Here is an 18,375-nt window from a genome sequence, read left to right on the forward strand (position 1 = left end):
TCTTTTCTTCCTTTTTGGGTTCTGTTTCCCTGCACATCCTTTTGCAGTTTCGTGAACAGAAACAGCCCTTACCTTGCCATCCCTACCTATTTGTTCCTTTCACGCATTGCTCCCTGTGTTGCCCTGCTACAATTGTTTATGAGGCAGAGTAAGCCCTAGACTGGGATAAAGGAAAATTAACTTTTATTTTGTGAATTGTTTGTTTGTTTGTTTGTTTGTTTGTTTGTTTGTTTCAAAACCTGGATGGTTCTCTGACCTGACTCACCGTGCCAAGCTGAAGGGGTAGACTGGAGGCAGCTTTATGGTGGGGAAGTAAAGAGACATTTAAGTCAGCCCTGCTTCTGAGAAGGATATCACCACAGGGGTAGAGGAGGAGCACTGTGTGCCTGTACTTGCTGAATTTACTGACAAACTTACTGTGAAATTTGTCCTCTCCTGTAGCGGACAGTCTTAATCTGGCCTTTATTGTACAAATGCCTCAGATTGGAAAATGTTTATTAAACACTGAGTAAACTGTGACTGCTCAGAAGATAGTTGCAATTATTTTTTCCCTTATCTATTAATCTTTAAGCTTCTCCATGATACCTATTTTGGTATTCATGAATAAAATAAAATGGGAAGAATGAGTGAAATTTCCTGCCTATGGATAATAAATACCTGCTTTGAAGGAAAGCCTTTATATTCAGATCCTGTCCCTTCTGTAAAACACTCTCCATGGTATACCATTATGTTAAACCAATAAAGAGGAAAATGGTATTCCACGCACATGTGAGCTAATAACAACTGGCATGCAGAACATAAACACCACAGTGGGTCACACTAAGGCACATTGGCAAGCTGCTGTGCTAGCTTAGTTTCCAAATGCCTGAAGATAATTGCCCCAGTATATCCATGCAAAACTTACAAAGAAAAAAATAAGATTATCCCAAGCATGAAACTAGCTGGAAAATTACTCAGCAGTGTTATTGAAAACTCATTTTACCTGCTGTGATATTTAGCTAATATGATTAGCGACATTAAGATGGAGACTTCTGCTATAGTTTGGAAATAGACTCCAACCTACCTATCACGGTGGGAAATTTATTTTGTTCTGTAACATATCAGCATTTTCTGACTGCATGAAATCTCTTAAACAACCACCTCTACTTCCTTATATCACTAGTGTCAAATTCAGTACTGATTCATGAGCAATATTTAGTTCAGAACCTTCACACTTAGTGAGAATGGGAAGAACACTAAGAGAAGCAATATTTCAATACTTAATTATATGGTGCAGAAGTTAAAATATTTTTAAAATTATTTGCAATCGATTACTATTTTCATGCTGAACTAATTTTCAGGCTTTTGCATAGGTGAAGACTATTCTATTTATATAGGTGTATAAGAAGTTGAGATGCTGATGCCTATTTTTAATACGATATAGAACCAGTGTTCCATTTTCTTGAGGCTACTTCCTTATACTTCAGTCCTCACTGACCTTACCATCTGCCTACTTAATTTGGTAATTACACCTCCCTCTTTCTTACAAAGTCTATAATAATATCAATGATTATAATAAAATAATATCATGTAGCTATAGCACCTGGGGCCTGCAGCTGTAACAAAGACCTCATGTGGTGAGGTCTTCAAAAAAAAGCACAGAACTGGAAATTAGTTTTCCCTTTCACAGTTTCTCAAGAGAATACATTGTAAGCCAAGAGATAACAGATAATACACACTTATGGGCAGACTGCAAGAGAACAATGATATCAAATAATGCATGTATGTATAAAGATCAGTCTATCTCTGAATGAGGTAGTGTCCACTTTGGTAATTCAAATACTATAGCATCTACTAGCTTGAAGATAAGGGGGTCAAAATGCCTTTTTGCAAAGTGTATTAGAAATTGACTATATAGCAGTTGAAAGCTTGTGCATTTAGTTCACAGAAGGCAGGAACTTTTCGAGACTATTGGCATGTTTGTAGGAAATCTAGTAAGTGCTAGGGAATGGTCCCATTAAAGCACCCAAACACTTGAGTGGGAATGAAGTACACAGGCTTGTACAAAAGCATAGAGAAAATTAGGCATCTTGGAATATAGGGAGGGAGCTACCTAGGATCAGTATATAGGTAAAATTCTGTCTAAGTCTAAACATCTGGAAGGCTGGGGATGTGTCTCAAATCCTACTCACTGGTTTTCTCACTTGCAGTTTCTAGAGATGTTCTTTTTTATGTGTCATCTGCTACCCAGAATGCAAGCTCTGTCCAGGAGGAAGGAGCACATGGCATTTTAAAAAGCCGTAATTCATTTTTTGTCTATTGTTTCTAACAGAACTATAACACCTCCCTCTGTGCCTGCGTGTGTACACACACATCTTTAAGTAGACATTTGGTTCTAGGGACCGGAATTCAGATCTTCTTTTGCAAACCAAGGGCTCCAACTATGAGGTTACTGCAGACCTTCATTTGTTGTTCTTTCCTTTCATGGAGTTACAGAATCACAGAAAAACTTAGGCTGGAAGGGACTTCCTGAGATCTCCTGTCCTCTGCACAAAGCAGGCTCAGTTAGATTAGGTTTCTGGGAGACTTGTTCAGTAAATGTTTTGGTATCTCCAGCCTTTCTGGGTAGCCTGCTCAGGTGTCCGATGATCTCCATGGCACATTTTTTCTTCCTTACACCTAAAGAGACTTTCCTGTTTTCCAACTTGTGTCCATCACTTCTTGTGCCCTCAGTGTGTGAGATGTTCAGCAGTCTTCCTCTGGGAAGAGCCTGGCTCTGTCATCTATGTGTCCTTCCATTTGACAGCTGCAGAGAGCAGTAAGGTTTCCCATTCATCGCCTTCTCTCAAGGCTGATCAAACCCATTTCTCTCAGTCTCTCCTCAAATGTCATGTAGCCGTCTTGTTGTCACTCCTCTGGATTTGCTCCAGACACTCGACATCTTTCCTGCAGAGGGGTGGCTGAAACTGGGGAGTCCAGATGCAGCCTCACAAGTGCCAAATAAACGGGAATAAACACTTATTTTGACCTGCTGGCTAGACTGAACTACAGTACACAGTGGCATTGCTTTAACAGCATTGGTTTGTAACTACCCTTATTGTGAATAACCTGTGTCATGGTGCTTATAGCATTTTCTAGGGGAGATGATACTTGTGGATTTGCATTAGTCCAATAAGAGAGGCAGCTAAATCTATTTTCTACACCCTGACTGAATGTAACAATCACTAGGTCTTATCTTAAAGGGACGCAGGACACTTCGTATGGGTCCTAATGTTATCTGAGGATGCTAGGTGTGCTCTGAGAATGCTTATTGGATCATGATGTCAAAATAGATTGATAAATATCTGATATTTCAATGCTGATCTGGTTTAGGTAAGAAGAATGCATTTGTTGACTTAGTCCTGTGAAAGCGGAGATACTTTTGTGCATTCTGGGCTGCCATAAAACTCTATGGATTTATCAAAGGAGTTTAGGTAGGTCCAGGATTGGGCATCAGCAGAAAAAGGCTTTCCAGAATACTACATCTTTGTCATAAATGCCTAAATTCTGCTTCAGTCCATTATTTGAGCTTCCTCTGATTGCTTTCAACTTGCACTGCCCTTAGGGATATCTCAAAACACAGCTCATACACGGGCAACATAAGCTTTCCTCCAAAAAAGGTAAGAGACTAAAGACTGACTATAGCAAATAGTCAATGCATGCATACGCACAAGTAAGAAAAATTTAGTATTTGATGTGCCTTGAGGCTTCCTAAGATCTTAGGTCACCAGGCAGATTCTTTCCAAGTGCTTCTGGATAGTAAGCTCCTCAGCAATTTTTGTGTATATTCAACCCCAACATCAGCCTGTTTCTGGCTGGTTCTCCCCTTTCCACATGGAGCAGATCTACCTGTGCCCACTGAAGCAATGTGCTGTTGACAATGAGTTGTGGGAGAAAAGAGTGTGATCAGGAACTACTCTCCAGCTTAATACTCCCTACTTTGCAATTCCCTTCCTTCAGAGACGAGATGGTTCATGGTTGGCATGTGCAGAGCTGAAGAAGGGGTTAAAAGTGAGGGCAGTGGTGCCATGGGGACATATTGGTGGGACTGGGGAGCCTGCTAAGCCTTGGCAAGCTGAACCATTTGCAGAGCAGGTGCTTAGAGGGGTGATTGTGTCAAGGGCTCTGAGATAGCTTAGACTGACCACACCGCTCTGATGGTTAACGTGAGGATAAGTGACCTCTTTCAAAACAGACCAGGATTTTAGTGGTCCCACAGTCTTCCTCTCAGTCAAACTCTCTCACGGGTATGGTTGATTTTGCGTTTGAATAAACCACCATTTACTTTAGTAACGCACTTTTAATTTACCTAAGACTTTATCAATGTTATCAGCTGGATCTTAAAACAAGTGCATGTTTTTGTATGAAATTGCATGCGATTTAGTCCTTTATCTCTGCTTTGAGGAACAGTACTGACTAAACAGAAACACCGGACAACAGTACATGAGACTCCAGTTGCTTATTTGTGCATTTTTATGTTACTGTCTGAGAAGATTTGAAGGGTGGACCTCCTCTTGTCCCTCTGCTTCAACTACAGGCAGGAAAGCACTTTAGCAGTAAGTCACGTTTCTCTTGTTTACTCTCATCAAGACCTTTTTGTTGCGTAATTCTTTTGTTTTCCACTGTTGTAATCTCTGATGCACATGGATCCCGGACAATGTAGATGACCCGTGTGGGATGCATGAAGTTCTCTGTCAAGATATTGTTGTCCCTTGCTGGCTGGGATCCAGGTTTAGTACTAAGCAGAAAAAAAAAAAAAAAAAGAAAAAAAGAACAATGGAGATAAATTTAGATGCTGTTGGGAAAAAGGATCCAGTACACTGTCCATCCCAGCCCTTTGAAGCGACGCCCACAAAGCAGTTTCCTTTGACTTTCTCAGGGATTCCCAGATTTTCCCAGTAACTTATGCAACCAAAGCAGACACTACCTAACACTTGGCTAACCCTTTGCAATCTCATTCCAAATGCAAGCCATGAAACAAAGCTTGGTGTCGTAACTTAGGGCCTTACTTTGTGCACACTCAACACAGCTGGAAACAGCTGAAGTGTCGATGTTGGTATCTGGGGTACCAAGGCACATTGGACCCCTGGCTGCACTCACTTCCCTGCAGGGCATTATTGCTCTCCAAGCAACAGTGTTCCCGAGGCCTGAATTTTATTTTGCTAGTACAAGAGCCTCTGCTAAGATTTAAATTCCAGCTAATTCCTGCTATGTTAAAATATTGTCAATCTGTGACTCTTTATACCTATTTTAGTATTTTGTATTTAGTATTTTTTAATAGCTTAGTTACATAACTGTCTTGCAAAGGTCTTATTGAAATATTATTAGCTAAACTCATTACTACATCCAGTTCTGTGATACTAGTGTTTCTATATAGATGTGATGTTTAATTGTTTAAAGGGAGGAGGACACGGTACTTGCACTATGCAAGCTTCTTCAGTCAAATTCAGGGAGCTGAGGGAGAACTTGGCCCCCACCATACCTTGTGATTTGTGCTTTCCTTGAATGGATCCTTTTTTGAGGTTTCTTTCCCTGTGTTTTGAAGATTCACATTCAGTTACTTATGAAATGTATTACTTTGGAAAGAAAAGTCTGTGTAACATACATTTTTGAGTCATATGTGTCCATTCTATATTTGGGCATATGATCCAAGAAGATGCAATGACAATTTTGATCTGCTGACAGAGGTAGGCCAAAGTAATATTTACCAGTGCAGCATGAGACTTTTATTTGTTTTCACTTTTTAAAGTTGGAAATTGTTGCTTTGGGTCACATCTTGTGAATTTTTGTCTCATTAGTTGCTTTGTCCTAAAAGAATAGATTTTTTTTGACAAGATTATCAGAGGAATAGGACACCTCTCCTATGAAGACAGACTGAGAGACTTGGTGTTGTTCGGCCTGGAGAAGGCTCTTGGAAGACATTATTGCAGCCTTTCAGCATTTAAAGAAGACTTAAAACAAAGACGGAGAGAGACTTCTTGCAAGGACATGTAGTGATAGGACAAGGAATAATGGCTTTAAATTGAAAGAAGGTAGATTTAGATTAGATATAAGGAAGAAGTTCTTCACCATCATGGTGGTGAGGCACTGGAACAGGTTGCCCAGAGGAGCTGTGCATGCCCCATCTCTGGAAGTGTCCAAGGCCAGGTTGGATGGGGATTTGAGCAACCTGGTCTAGTAGAAGGTGACCCTGCCCATGGCAGGGGGTTGGAACTACATGACCTTTAAGGTCCATTTCAACCCAAATCATTCCATGATTCGATGATTCTAAGATAATGTAAGTTTCCTTTTAATATCATGTAATCGACATATTTACTTTTTTAATTTCAAAATGTTATTTTGGTATGCAGTTTATTTTTAAGATTTATAAAATTAAACCACCTTGTTTAATGTAAAAAATATAATTCAGTTGCAAATTATTTTCTTTTTTTCGCAAATGTATAAAAAATTAATTATAAGTAAGCCACAAATTTTCTTTCTGATTTAACCAGAAACTAGGAAAAAAAAAAAAAAAGTACTCTCACCAGCCCAGTTATAATTTGTACTTTAATACACAGCTTCTCTATTGGCAAAAACCTCTCTGGAGTGAAATTTACATGATAAGATTTAGTTTTTTGAGTTTGAAAGCAGGTAGTATTTTTATATGTCTCTCATTCTTGTGTGAATTCATGTCTCCAAAAAAAAGTCCATCAGTTAATGGAAAAATATTTAGATGGAGAGTTAAAGTGATGAGCTTGAATAGCATCCCACTTGGTAAGTGAATGAATATCTATCAGAAGAGTTTTAGCTGGAGTTCTGAGCTGGCGAGCTATTTCGGCACACAGCAGTCTTCAAGGATTTTAACAGTACCATGAGACCCATTTGATACATAATTTGGTGAAATTTGAAAGCTTTTCCTGTGCAGATGTTTTGGTTATCTGACTATAATAACTCTATGACCTTAACCTTGGTAAATAGGTATTGTATGTGTTTCTAATCAGCGTGTGTGTATGTTGTTTTCATTTTATTTTTAACTTGAATGCCTGTCATTTAACGCAAACCTATGCCTTAAAAAGTACCAAACTTTATTAATCCACTTAAAGGCATAATCATCTATAAAAATATACTATGCAAATTGGACTTTTTCCCTTCTTCAGTCATTACAGCCAAGCACATAAAGCTTGGGGAAATTTATGCATTTTGACCATCTCTAAATCGTTAGAGGCCAAACCAATTTAAATAGCAATCAGTGGCCAAGAACACCGTTTGCTCTCTGAAGGTTTTTTTTTCTCGGTGTTCTAATTATTTAATTCAAGCTTGTTACGTTCAGCTCTGCTGGATGCTCTGCATTCTGAATTCATTCTACCTTGTTTAATTTGCCTTTTTCCTCTGCCATTAGATTGTCAGCTCTCAAGATGAGAACAGAGCACCAAGTCACCACAACATAGTATGAACAGAAGCTGCTTCTTAAAAAAAAGATGGGATTATCCTTTGGATTTGACATCTGGGACAGAGATTTATGCCCGGTTTAATTGCTTTCTGGGTTGGCATCATTATCCCTAAGTTTTTCCACTTATAAGACTGGACTTCTCTCATTTTATGAAGTGTTTATACGTCTTAGAAAAACCCAAACCAACATGTAAAGTTTTGTTATATCTGTTTTTCACTGACTTCAGTGGACTCCATGTTTGTCTCTGAGGTCTTTGGAGTCCATGGGATCTCTAGACGCCATCACAGTGGAAATGGGAAGGAACTCAAAACATAGCTAAAGGATATTTTGAGAAGTGGCATCTCAGAGCAGGCTGGAGAGACAAACATGTTATTCTCAAAATCTGTAACAAACCCAGCTCACTGAAAGGCAGCACTTTCCCTAAGTTTTTAATAGTCTGCCAGTTTAGAAATTGCACAGGTTTAAACCCTCACCATAATGTTTATTCTGTTGGGAAAGCTGACAGAGGCATTTAACTCTGGTGTCACTTGTACTATCAATTATTTCACCCCTAGTGCAAGATCTGGTTGCTGAAGTCATCACTGGGAAGAAGTAGAAAAATCTACTACTGGGCAGGTTTTTTTATGTCTGTGTCACTCATCAGGTATATGATGTTATAGCTTCCATATGCAAAATATGCATCTTTTATGGCAAGATGGCTCTTCTGATGTCTTGAAGTGTCCTGAACTCATTACAGCTTTTGACTTGTTCCAGCCTTCAGATTAAAATGGTTCAGGTTACATCATTTTAAACTGCACAAAGGGTCAAGAGACCATTTCATTTAAATGAGGCCACAGTTCATTTGCTTTGGCTCAGGAAAGCCAGAGGATGAAATACATATTAATAGTCATAGTTTGAAAGAAGGATTGCAGCGTTGGTATTACAATGAAGCGAAACATTTCATACATGATGCAGCAAAATAGTCACTGGATTTTTGCCAGTTTGAAAGAGATACAGAGGGAGAGACAATGAAGGAAAAAAATATAATTAAAAAATGCACCTGGCACCTAATGCCTTTTTTTTTCTTTTTTCTCCTAACTTTTCATTATGGGGGGAAGCAATATTTTCTTTTTGCTTCATGGAGTTGAAATCAGTCCATTAAGAGGGTGGGAGAAAAGATTAATAGGTAAATTCAGCATGCTGACTCCTTCATGTAGTTAATGTGCTTAATCTTACCTGGGTGATGAGCTGCATTTACACTGACAATGAGTGGAGAGAGAGGAAGAGAGGTTAAATACATGGTTAGGGGAACAAAGTTAATGAAAGCATATTACAGGATTTTACAAAAAACATATATTACTGTTCATTTAATTTAGTCCTTGGGACAATTACATCCCTGGTGTAATCTCATTAAGCTAATGAGATCACATCAGGGATGAATTTGGCTCTTGTATTTGAAGTTTTAAAATGGTGGTGTTATTGTAATTTTCTTCTTTGCTTAGAATGTGAATGAGCCTTGAAAACTTGAGAAAACGGTATTTTTAAGGATGATAGAGACTGGGGAGATGCAGAGTAGAATACTGAGCTAGTTCAGTTTTAGCTCTCATTGTCGTTGTCCAAATAATTTTTTTAAAGTATATTTATTAGCTTTGCACTTCCGTATGTGGAGGAACTGTTGCCATCTGAAATCCAGAGTCTGAAAGACGTAAGACACCAACATACTCTCCCTAAAAAGTGCCCATGTTCAGCTTTAGGCATAACTGACACTCTCAAAATCATCCTCAGCTGCACTGATCCTCTTCACTACCTTGTCAACATCTGAGTGTCTAAGCGTACACAGCATAGATACCCACTGTGCCTGCTGGCCATCCCACAGTAGGTTTCCTAACAGAAAAAAAAGCTTCCCAGCCTCAAAAATATGGTTACTCAAATGCACCATTCATCTACTTCTGCCTTCTGTGAGCTTGATGCATAAAACATACACAACATATTCCCCTTCTGATGATTTCTGATGACTTTTTTTGTCATTGACAGTAGCATGTTCAAGTTGACCACAATAAGCTGTGTCCAAGTCTTTTATTTTGATGACAGGACCTCAATCAGAACTTTGTGAGACCTCTGGCCACCAAGCTGTTGGAGTTTTAGTTCACGTACGTGACAATGTAGTCATTGGAGCTGAGACTTAGACCAGGATCTTGGGTATGTGTCTTAAGCTCTGGGGGACAGCAGCTCTTTCCATCTGTGGTCCAGTGACCAAAATGGAATTCTTCTCACTGGGAGAACGACATGAACCAGTAACATAATATTTAGTAACTAACTACTAAGGGTGATCTCTCATAAAGTGAGTTCAGATTGCTGCCTCCATGAAGTTACAAGAGAGATTATTTAGATTCAAGTCTCTTAAAGCCCAGGTGAATGATCCAAGAAAACATCTACTTGGTGGTTTCTCTGATTTTCTGTGGTTTTTCGATAATAGGGAAATCCTGACATAAATGCCCTTAGAATAAATTCGTGCCTGACAATGTCTCACTGCAGGGAAATGTTGGCCTGGTGCTTCACATGGATCATGTCAGTCTGACAGGGACATAAGCATTGACACTGAATGACTCTTTGTTAAATTGTGCACAATTCTGCTTAGCTAGTTTTTAAGATATCTGACTATCCCATGTTGAAGGGAAAAGAGAATATGGCTGTAATGTAGCAATTCTCCAATTATCCCTCTTTGCCAGAACCCACAAGCAATCCAGAGATTTCTGAGAGTTATGCCAGCAAGTCAAATCTGTCATATTTCATTGTGGTGAGCTCAGTAAGATTCCTTATAAAATAAACTACTCTTCTACAAAATTTACCCTAAAACCTGTACAGTAATAATCCTTCAGCATTTTAAAATTACCCTATATTGCTCTTATTTCTCAATATATCTGGGAACAGTTAAAATATCCCCGTAGATTTTTTTTCTGATATTTCCCCTAAAATATTACAGGAATTTTCCAGCTGAGATATAATATTATTTCCTTCCAACCTACCTTCTTGTTCTACTCCAACAGACTCACAATGAACATGTTCTCAGAATGCATACCCAGCTGCACTTTCCTTTTATTACTTATGACAACCTTTAGAGTACACAGGAGACATTTTTTTTTTCCCAGACCTTATTCTTTATTTGTCATGACAATGACACAATACTCAAGACCTCAATGATCTTATGCAATTTCATTTTTACTATCAATAATAGTTCAGACACATATGTAATCCTCTCTCCCCCTTCCTCCCTTTCCTCACTAATGTACTTTTGAATTTTTCAACAAGATATGTAAACATATCATTTTTCTAATAATTTTTATTGTTTTATCTAGTATTATAATTATAAGATGTTAATTTCTGTTTCAGTCTAGTGCCCCTGCTGTAGTAGTGAAGGAGGTTAGGTTTTATAATCTCATTCTTCCGTTCAGGTGGATTTTGTTCTTGAAAACAGCTGGTTAAACTTTGGAATGTTGATTCTCTGGAAAATTCTGAGATCTGGTTGTTTTTGTTTTTGTTTTTTTATAATTCCAAAATCGACTGAAAGTTTGACCAAATAATACGATACCAATGGATATGTTCTGCTTAGAGACCATTGGAATATTGTGCTCTGATTCAGACCTGTAATTATTTAATTCCACTTAATCCTTAAAATGAAGTACAGTTCTGACAGTATCAATATTTTCTATCAGATCTTTTTAAACAAAACTGTCCCTGAACCAGGGTATTTCCTCACACTTTTATTTATTTATTTATTTTTTCTCTGTGAATGAAACAGCATTTTCTACTGTAATAACATAATTGTTGGAAGCTTCTTACTCCACAGTGGAGCTGATAAGGTGTAGAATACAGGTGAAATCAAAGAGTAGCCTAATCTATTCAGGAGGCACCTTGGCCCCGGGGGAGATTCCAGGACAAGAGCAAGGAAACCTTGGTGATGATGTGCAGGCAGGAAGGCTCCTGCCTGGATGGGGTGGGCAGGCCTGCCTGGGACCTGAGTGCTGTCTCACCCATTCTTCCATCCTGATCACTGTATCAGGTTTAAGGTACTTAAGTAAAACAAACAAACAGAGAAAGAGGTAAAAGGGCATTCTTCGTGCTCAGATAGCACTGAGAAGGGGAAAAGGACGCTATTGCAAGCCCAAGGAAGATATATGGTTACCCAAAGGGGGAGGTAAACAAAAAGGCTGAGTGAAATTTGTGTCTGTTTGAAATGTGTTTCTCCTTTTTTTTTTTCTCTTGTGGCATGAGGGGGGATGGGGAGTTAAGAGCATGGGAACATTTTATTTTGTGTTACTGAATTCAGGAGCCTTTGTGGATTTCGTTTCTTACTATAATAGCTGCTTCATTTTGAATGCTTTAACATCTACAAGTCTCTCAGTGTAGATGAATGAACTCTGCTGTCATTTCAAGCACATCACTTTCATATCTTCTTGCCAGGCGGTTACAGTTATTAACAGCAGCATTTAAAATCTGCTTTCTTCTTCGAAGAAAGCCCCGACTATAAGATAGAACAAATTACAAGTAGTATGTATAGTGCAGCAGTGTTAAAACTGCTGTCAGCATCCCAACGTGGCCATATGTCTGACATAAAGTACACAAAAGAAAGTGTTGAGGATTGGAGCACAGTCTGATGATAAGTAGGCCGTTTAAACAATAAGCCTCTCAAGTGAGCAATATACATTCTGTTCTGTTTTTCTTACTTTGTGCTGCTTTAAATCAAAGTCCACGGGTATGCTATTGCTGGGAGGTTGGACATGTTGTCTGCAAGTAAATAGGCCTTCTGCCAAGTAGCTAGAGCTCACTCTTGGTAAAGGAAGAACATTGTTCACTAAAATAGTTTGTCTTTTGATGCCAGAGGAAATCAAATTGTAATCAAGGGCTGAGAACGGACTGAAGTCATAAAGGCTGGCTTGCCTCAGACTTTGGCAACCTCACTTGTTCCCAGGCATATTAAATATAATTTACGTTTGCAGAGGGGAGAGGCTTTATTGCACTGGAAATTTGTTTTAAATAACACTTAAGTGAAACACTGTCAGGGGCAGCCAGGGATACACTTCCACTGTCATTTAGGCTGCTGAAAATCCACAATATGTTCATGGGCTTTACCAGATCTGTTCTGAAGTTACATCTGTGAAAATGGATATTTATGGTCAATGTTGATGAAACAATCACATTTCCTAGGTTCTGGTCACCTGTGCTGAGTGGAAAATTCATGATGAAAGGCTTGCCTCAATTACAGAAAATGTTTATATATTTTTCTTTCATTTTGTCATGCATGTGGAAATTCACAGTGACTGTAAATAAGCATCTTTGGTTGAAAAATCATGAATACTGTATAGGACAGTTGAATCAATTCTGTCCTTAATCTGCAATGTATGAAGTGGAATTGATTTTACTGATAATCCCTGTGTAAAAAGTTAAAGTTTAAAATATATTTTTTGTGGTTTCAGAAAGAAACTTCAGTAACACTTCAAAATAATTTAAAAAGATCTGGTTTTTATTTTTCCAAATGGAATTTATCTTTTGGAACAGTAAAACTTACTTTTGTTTCATCACGGAATTAAAAACTAATTTAAAAATAGCTTCTCACAAGAAGTGATAATTCTACTTTTCAGCATCTTGTTCGTAAGTAGCCAGCTGAGGGAAAATATCGTATTAATTCTTTGCACACTTTTGGACAAGATATTTTTCTTTCAACTTGACACCGTAATGTAGGTTACATCTGAAACTTGTTTTACAGATTTGCACTGAATCAAAGCAATGGAATCTGCCAACTAAAAAATGAAAGGTTTTCCATGCACATCTCATTTATGATCACATTATTTTCTTTGCTTTGCAGCTTTGTCCCATTGCATATAGCATTTGTCAGCAGATTCAATGTAGTTCTGTATGTACTACAAAAACGGAAATTTGACCCTAGGGAAGATCATAAGGGATAATTAAACTACCAAAGAAATATTCGGGTAGCTGCTGTCTTTAAAAATTCAGATTTTTTGTTTCCATCATTCTGTTGGAAATAATATTGAAACAGCATGCTTCCACCGTAAAATGGCGATATTTGGATCATTTAACACAGCTCACCTCTGTTCAAGTAACAATTGACATTTTAAGCAATTTAACTTTAATTCTGTAAATAGACTGGGACAGATTTTAGACCTTGCAAACTAATTTGGAGGTCTAACACAAGCCTTTAAGAACCTTAAAAATATGTTTTCTGTATCTCAGTGCTTGAGGGACTGAAATAGGTAGGCGCCTGTCTGCGATGTTTGTTAAAGTCATACCTCTGTCTGTGCATGTATTTACCCAAGTCTTGATGATGCCTAACATCTAAACAACTAGCTTAATGCCCAAACTCTGTCACCTCAGAGTAACCTATAGCCTCATGACTAAGCTTTTTTCTGGAGGCTCCTTTGAAAGCATATGTTATTCATGTTTTCTGTACAAAGCATCTAATTACATTTTACTCAGGGTGGTGGGTCCTAATAAGAGGCAAGATGTCTACAAGATATGACCTGGATTTCTTACCATTGCCCAAGTCCTTGTGTAAGTCTAACCTAAGGGCACTTAAAAATAGCTTGATGAAAATATAAACAAACTCTATCCTTTCCTGGAGCTGGAAACCTCCCTTTTCCAGAAGGGAGGTGGAATTTAAATGCATTATTTTCCAAACAAAATTAATTAGATTGCACTATTAATATAAAATAGTTTTAAGAAAAAATATCAGGATTTGTCATGAAGAAATGAGAGTAAATAACTGCAGAAGTTCTGAAAGCACCCTTACTCTTGTATCAATGGCTATTCCAAGGGGAAAATGACAAGGTAAATTTTTTTTACATTGCAGCATAAAAATACCAGGACTATCAACTGTAACCCATGGCTGCCCTTTTTCCCAGCTGCAATACACATTTGGAAGATATATGGTGAGGGCTAAGGAACTAGAAAAGACAGAAGGGTGACTGAAGAGGTAAAAGCTGTGACACTCCGACATGAACTAAGCTTCCTGGCACTTTCAACAGCCACCGGCACTCATGGGGATTTGACAAATGGTAGTCATTTTAAAATAGTCCATGTCAGTGACTAATACCACATGATCGTGGAGCATGGGCTTCTGAAACTAATAAAAGCAGGACACTGCTAAAAATGCAATCAGACTTAGGAAGACATTCCAAGAAGTAACTGGAGAGTTCTCAGGACATGTGTTCCTGTAAGGACATGCAGGGATTAAGCTGCTGTGTGAGCCTGCATCTGTGGTCCCTGTGAAGATCTGCAGCTCAGATACAGTCTGAAGTCAGGGATATGCTCTGAGACAGTCACAAGCTCTGACGAAGTTCACACAAAGAGCCTTTCAGAAAACGCCTTCAAGATCCAAGCCTGTCTTCAATATTCCCTTCTCTAACACTGCACAATCCTGTATCACACTTTTCAAGTGCTCTCAAACATTCTGTTGCTTTTCTTTTCCTTCCCTTTCAGTCAAACAATATGATACAGTGTATTCAGATGTTAATAGGACCATTAGTGTATTTCTTGAAATAGGAACAAACAAACTGCTTTAAAAGTTTTTACTTTTATATATAGATAGCTGTATATAGATATTTATATTTTTGTTATGTTTTCTGCCTTCCCTTTGTATTGTCTTGTAAACATGTCATGAACTTGATCCTTCATTTCTGAAAACAATAGGAGCTGGACGCTGACTTCAGGGGAAGCAAATGAAAGACCCATCTTTCTATTGTTGGAGATTTCTTTAAAAAAATTGGGCTTTCAAAAATATTCTTTGAAATAAATATGAACAATGCAAACAAAATAGGAGCATAAGGACATATTTCAATGTCCAAACAGTAATTGCTATCCCACCTTCCCATAACCACAGTAATACTAGGAAGCAGGGAGACAGATAGAAAATACAGCTCAGCTGAGTGTGAAAACAAAAATGTGCAAGAGCTTTAAAGCTTGTAGCCTGACTCTACCCTCACCTCACCATTGTCTTGTCTGTAGATGCTCACTGGCAACATCCCACCCTGCGTTTGAGCATGGGACAGCTCACGATTTATCTGCAGTAGTAAATTGGTCCTACTGCTGCAGGGACTGACTGGGCAATGTATTAATCTACTTCTATCAGCTTAGACTCTTCTGCTGGACTTGGTTATTTTTATTTTTTTTCTTCTCAAGAGACCCAAAGCCAGTCAGTTTGAAGCTAACAGCTGTTCAAATTGCAGTATGCTTTTAGAGGAGATGTGAAAATGAATGTGTGCCAGAATTTTGGTTGCGATTACGATGAAGTTAACTCACTTTGACAAAGAAATCCTGCCTCTGAACTTCTTTTACATGCTAAGACACGGTAATATGCGAAAAACACGGCTGATGGGCGTAGAATTGCCAGCCTGTCATCTTAACAAAGGACTTTTGGAAATGTGTTTCCTCCTTGGGAAAGGGATTCTCCTGCATGAAGTTTTGTCTCAGAAGTGTACAAAAGACTGTTATAACAGAAAAGTACATAAACAATGATGTTTTAAGATCTGTAATATTAATATTAATTATTCTACTTTATTTAGTCAATCACCATTCCTAAGTAAATAAAATAGTTTTCAGCAGTCAGGCAATCAAGTGACATAGGTCCTGTAGTGATCTCTCTAATTAAAACCACCTGAAACTTGTGTACAGGTATACATCTGCATGAATGTGAATACATCTGTATTGTGCCTAAAACCATCCACTTCTCTGTATAAGCACCAATATATTTTAAAATCATTTTGCTTAATTAAAAATAAAAAATCCAGACCAAACAAATATCTGCTACAGGAGCAAATGCTTTTTCTTTCTTTGTGTTTGTCTCAGTTGGAATTGTGTGAAATACCACATCCCAAATCAGTTGCACTGCAAATGCTCAGTTTATACAACCTATAGAAACCATAAGCAGGAAAATTTTGTTTCTCGTCTCCGGAAAATCCAGTGCTATGAAACAGCAAAAAAAAAGAACAACCTTTCCAGGCTATGGTAAAGGAAGCAGTGGTCATGATAATACAGCTCCACGATGCAAATAATTGAATAATTTTAGCCAAAGAAAATGTAAAGAAACAACCCAAGCTCAATATTCTCACTCCAGATCAGATGTTTGTTACAAGGAATGTCAGAAGCCATGTCAGACAGAGCATAAAAAATTCAATAGAATTATTTTGGAATGCTGTCAAAAGCAAACATGAAAATCTATTCAAAGGCAAACTTATCTGTTCACTGTAATGCATTGTAATACCAGCTATTCAATTTTTTGTTCAAGCTCAATGGTCCTAAAATAAACCTCCAAATTCTCAATACAGATTTCTTTGCCCACGTACATACAAATAACTTTAAAGATATGTATTTTACTCGTCCAAGCATTTTCCCATGTAAATTTTCATTTTTTTGAAACAGTATCATTTAATTGATGAATTCCTTGAGTGTGATGAATCTGGGTGATAAATAGAGGTTTGCCAAACAAGGGAAACTTCTGTAGCAAAACCACCCCACTTTTGCAGAGAAAAAGAAAAATAATAAGAAAAATACTTTAAACAATCTCTAACAATAACTCTCTGTGATGCAAATATTAATGAACAATGAATGATAACATTTTTAGGACACTTGAGTGAAACCATTGAATAGTACCCACAGATACTTTTTGCCTTTCTCTGTGGTAATGTAGACTTCTCAATACCTTCTTATTGAGTAGGAGAGATTTATAGTTTGTCTTGGACTCTGCAGTTCCAAAGGAAGACACAAGGACAAACAGGCTCAAAATTCAAAGAAAAAGCATAGCATGTTTTCTCTACTGTATCAAGAAAGGATGAATAACTGTTGTGTATCTAATATGCAGAGACATCTTAGTATAACAAGACACAGCTTAGCTCCTAGAATCCTTGTTATTTAATCCATTTAGTTCTGCCCAGGGATCACATGAATTTATGGAAACCCCCTGCTACCCTCTTTGTTGACTTCCATCCCTGCTGAGAGATCCCCATCTGCTGGGATGTGAAACTCTGTCCTGAACTTTACCTCATTTAACACAGTGCCACATGTAAATTCAACTTCTTCATTTATTACTTTGACAGAGCAGATGGCAATGGGCTTTTAAAAGACTGCAGTGTTGCTCAAAATCAGCTATATTTGTAGAAATAATAGTTTTAACTGCTTGGATTCTAGTGTCTGATTTTTAGGAAAAGAGTCTGACACAGGCAATTAAATTTTTGAGCCATCAGTACTTAGTGATGCATCATAATTTAGCTGTTTTCAGAAAATCATATTGTGATCAAATAATCATTCATTAAGACAGAAAATTCTTTCCTAATGGAAATTTGAGACTCATATTTGGTGGCTGATATGAGTGACTAGTTTTCTAATAGCCTTAATCACTGGAGTATTTCTTTACTTGTTCATTTAAGCCCATTAATGAAAATGTATGATGTTAAGTCTAATATCTACTAACCCTTGATGACTGTTTTGACTTCCAGCATTGTCCTATAAATAACTGTGAATGACATGCACTGAAAATCAAAGAGTATTATTTCACTGTGATTACAGAGAACAGGTTCACCCAAGACTTCCTTTTCATCCAGTAAGACCACAGAGAAATTCATTGTTAGCTTGTGTCAGATGTAATGTACTTCAAAATGTCTTGTCCTTAAAAGTCTTACCCTAAATGCATAATGCAGGTTTTAAAAATAACCTGAAAACTCAGCCTCAGCCACTGAGTTTGCTTACAGAAGACACATAATGGGATAGGGAACATCATGCATAATCACAGCAACCTGGACTTGAAGGCTACAAATATCATAAATTACTTGTCCTCAAGATCCAGTTTGGTGGTTTATTTGTTTGTCTGTTTGTGTACATTCAGTGACACCTGAAAGGTTTTTAGCCCTGAAGAAGGAAAGTAAACCTTATGTAGCCAGTGA

The sequence above is a fragment of the Patagioenas fasciata genome, chromosome 1 (genome assembly GCF_037038585.1).
Source record: "Patagioenas fasciata isolate bPatFas1 chromosome 1, bPatFas1.hap1, whole genome shotgun sequence".
Classification (NCBI taxonomy): Eukaryota; Metazoa; Chordata; class Aves; order Columbiformes; family Columbidae; genus Patagioenas; species Patagioenas fasciata.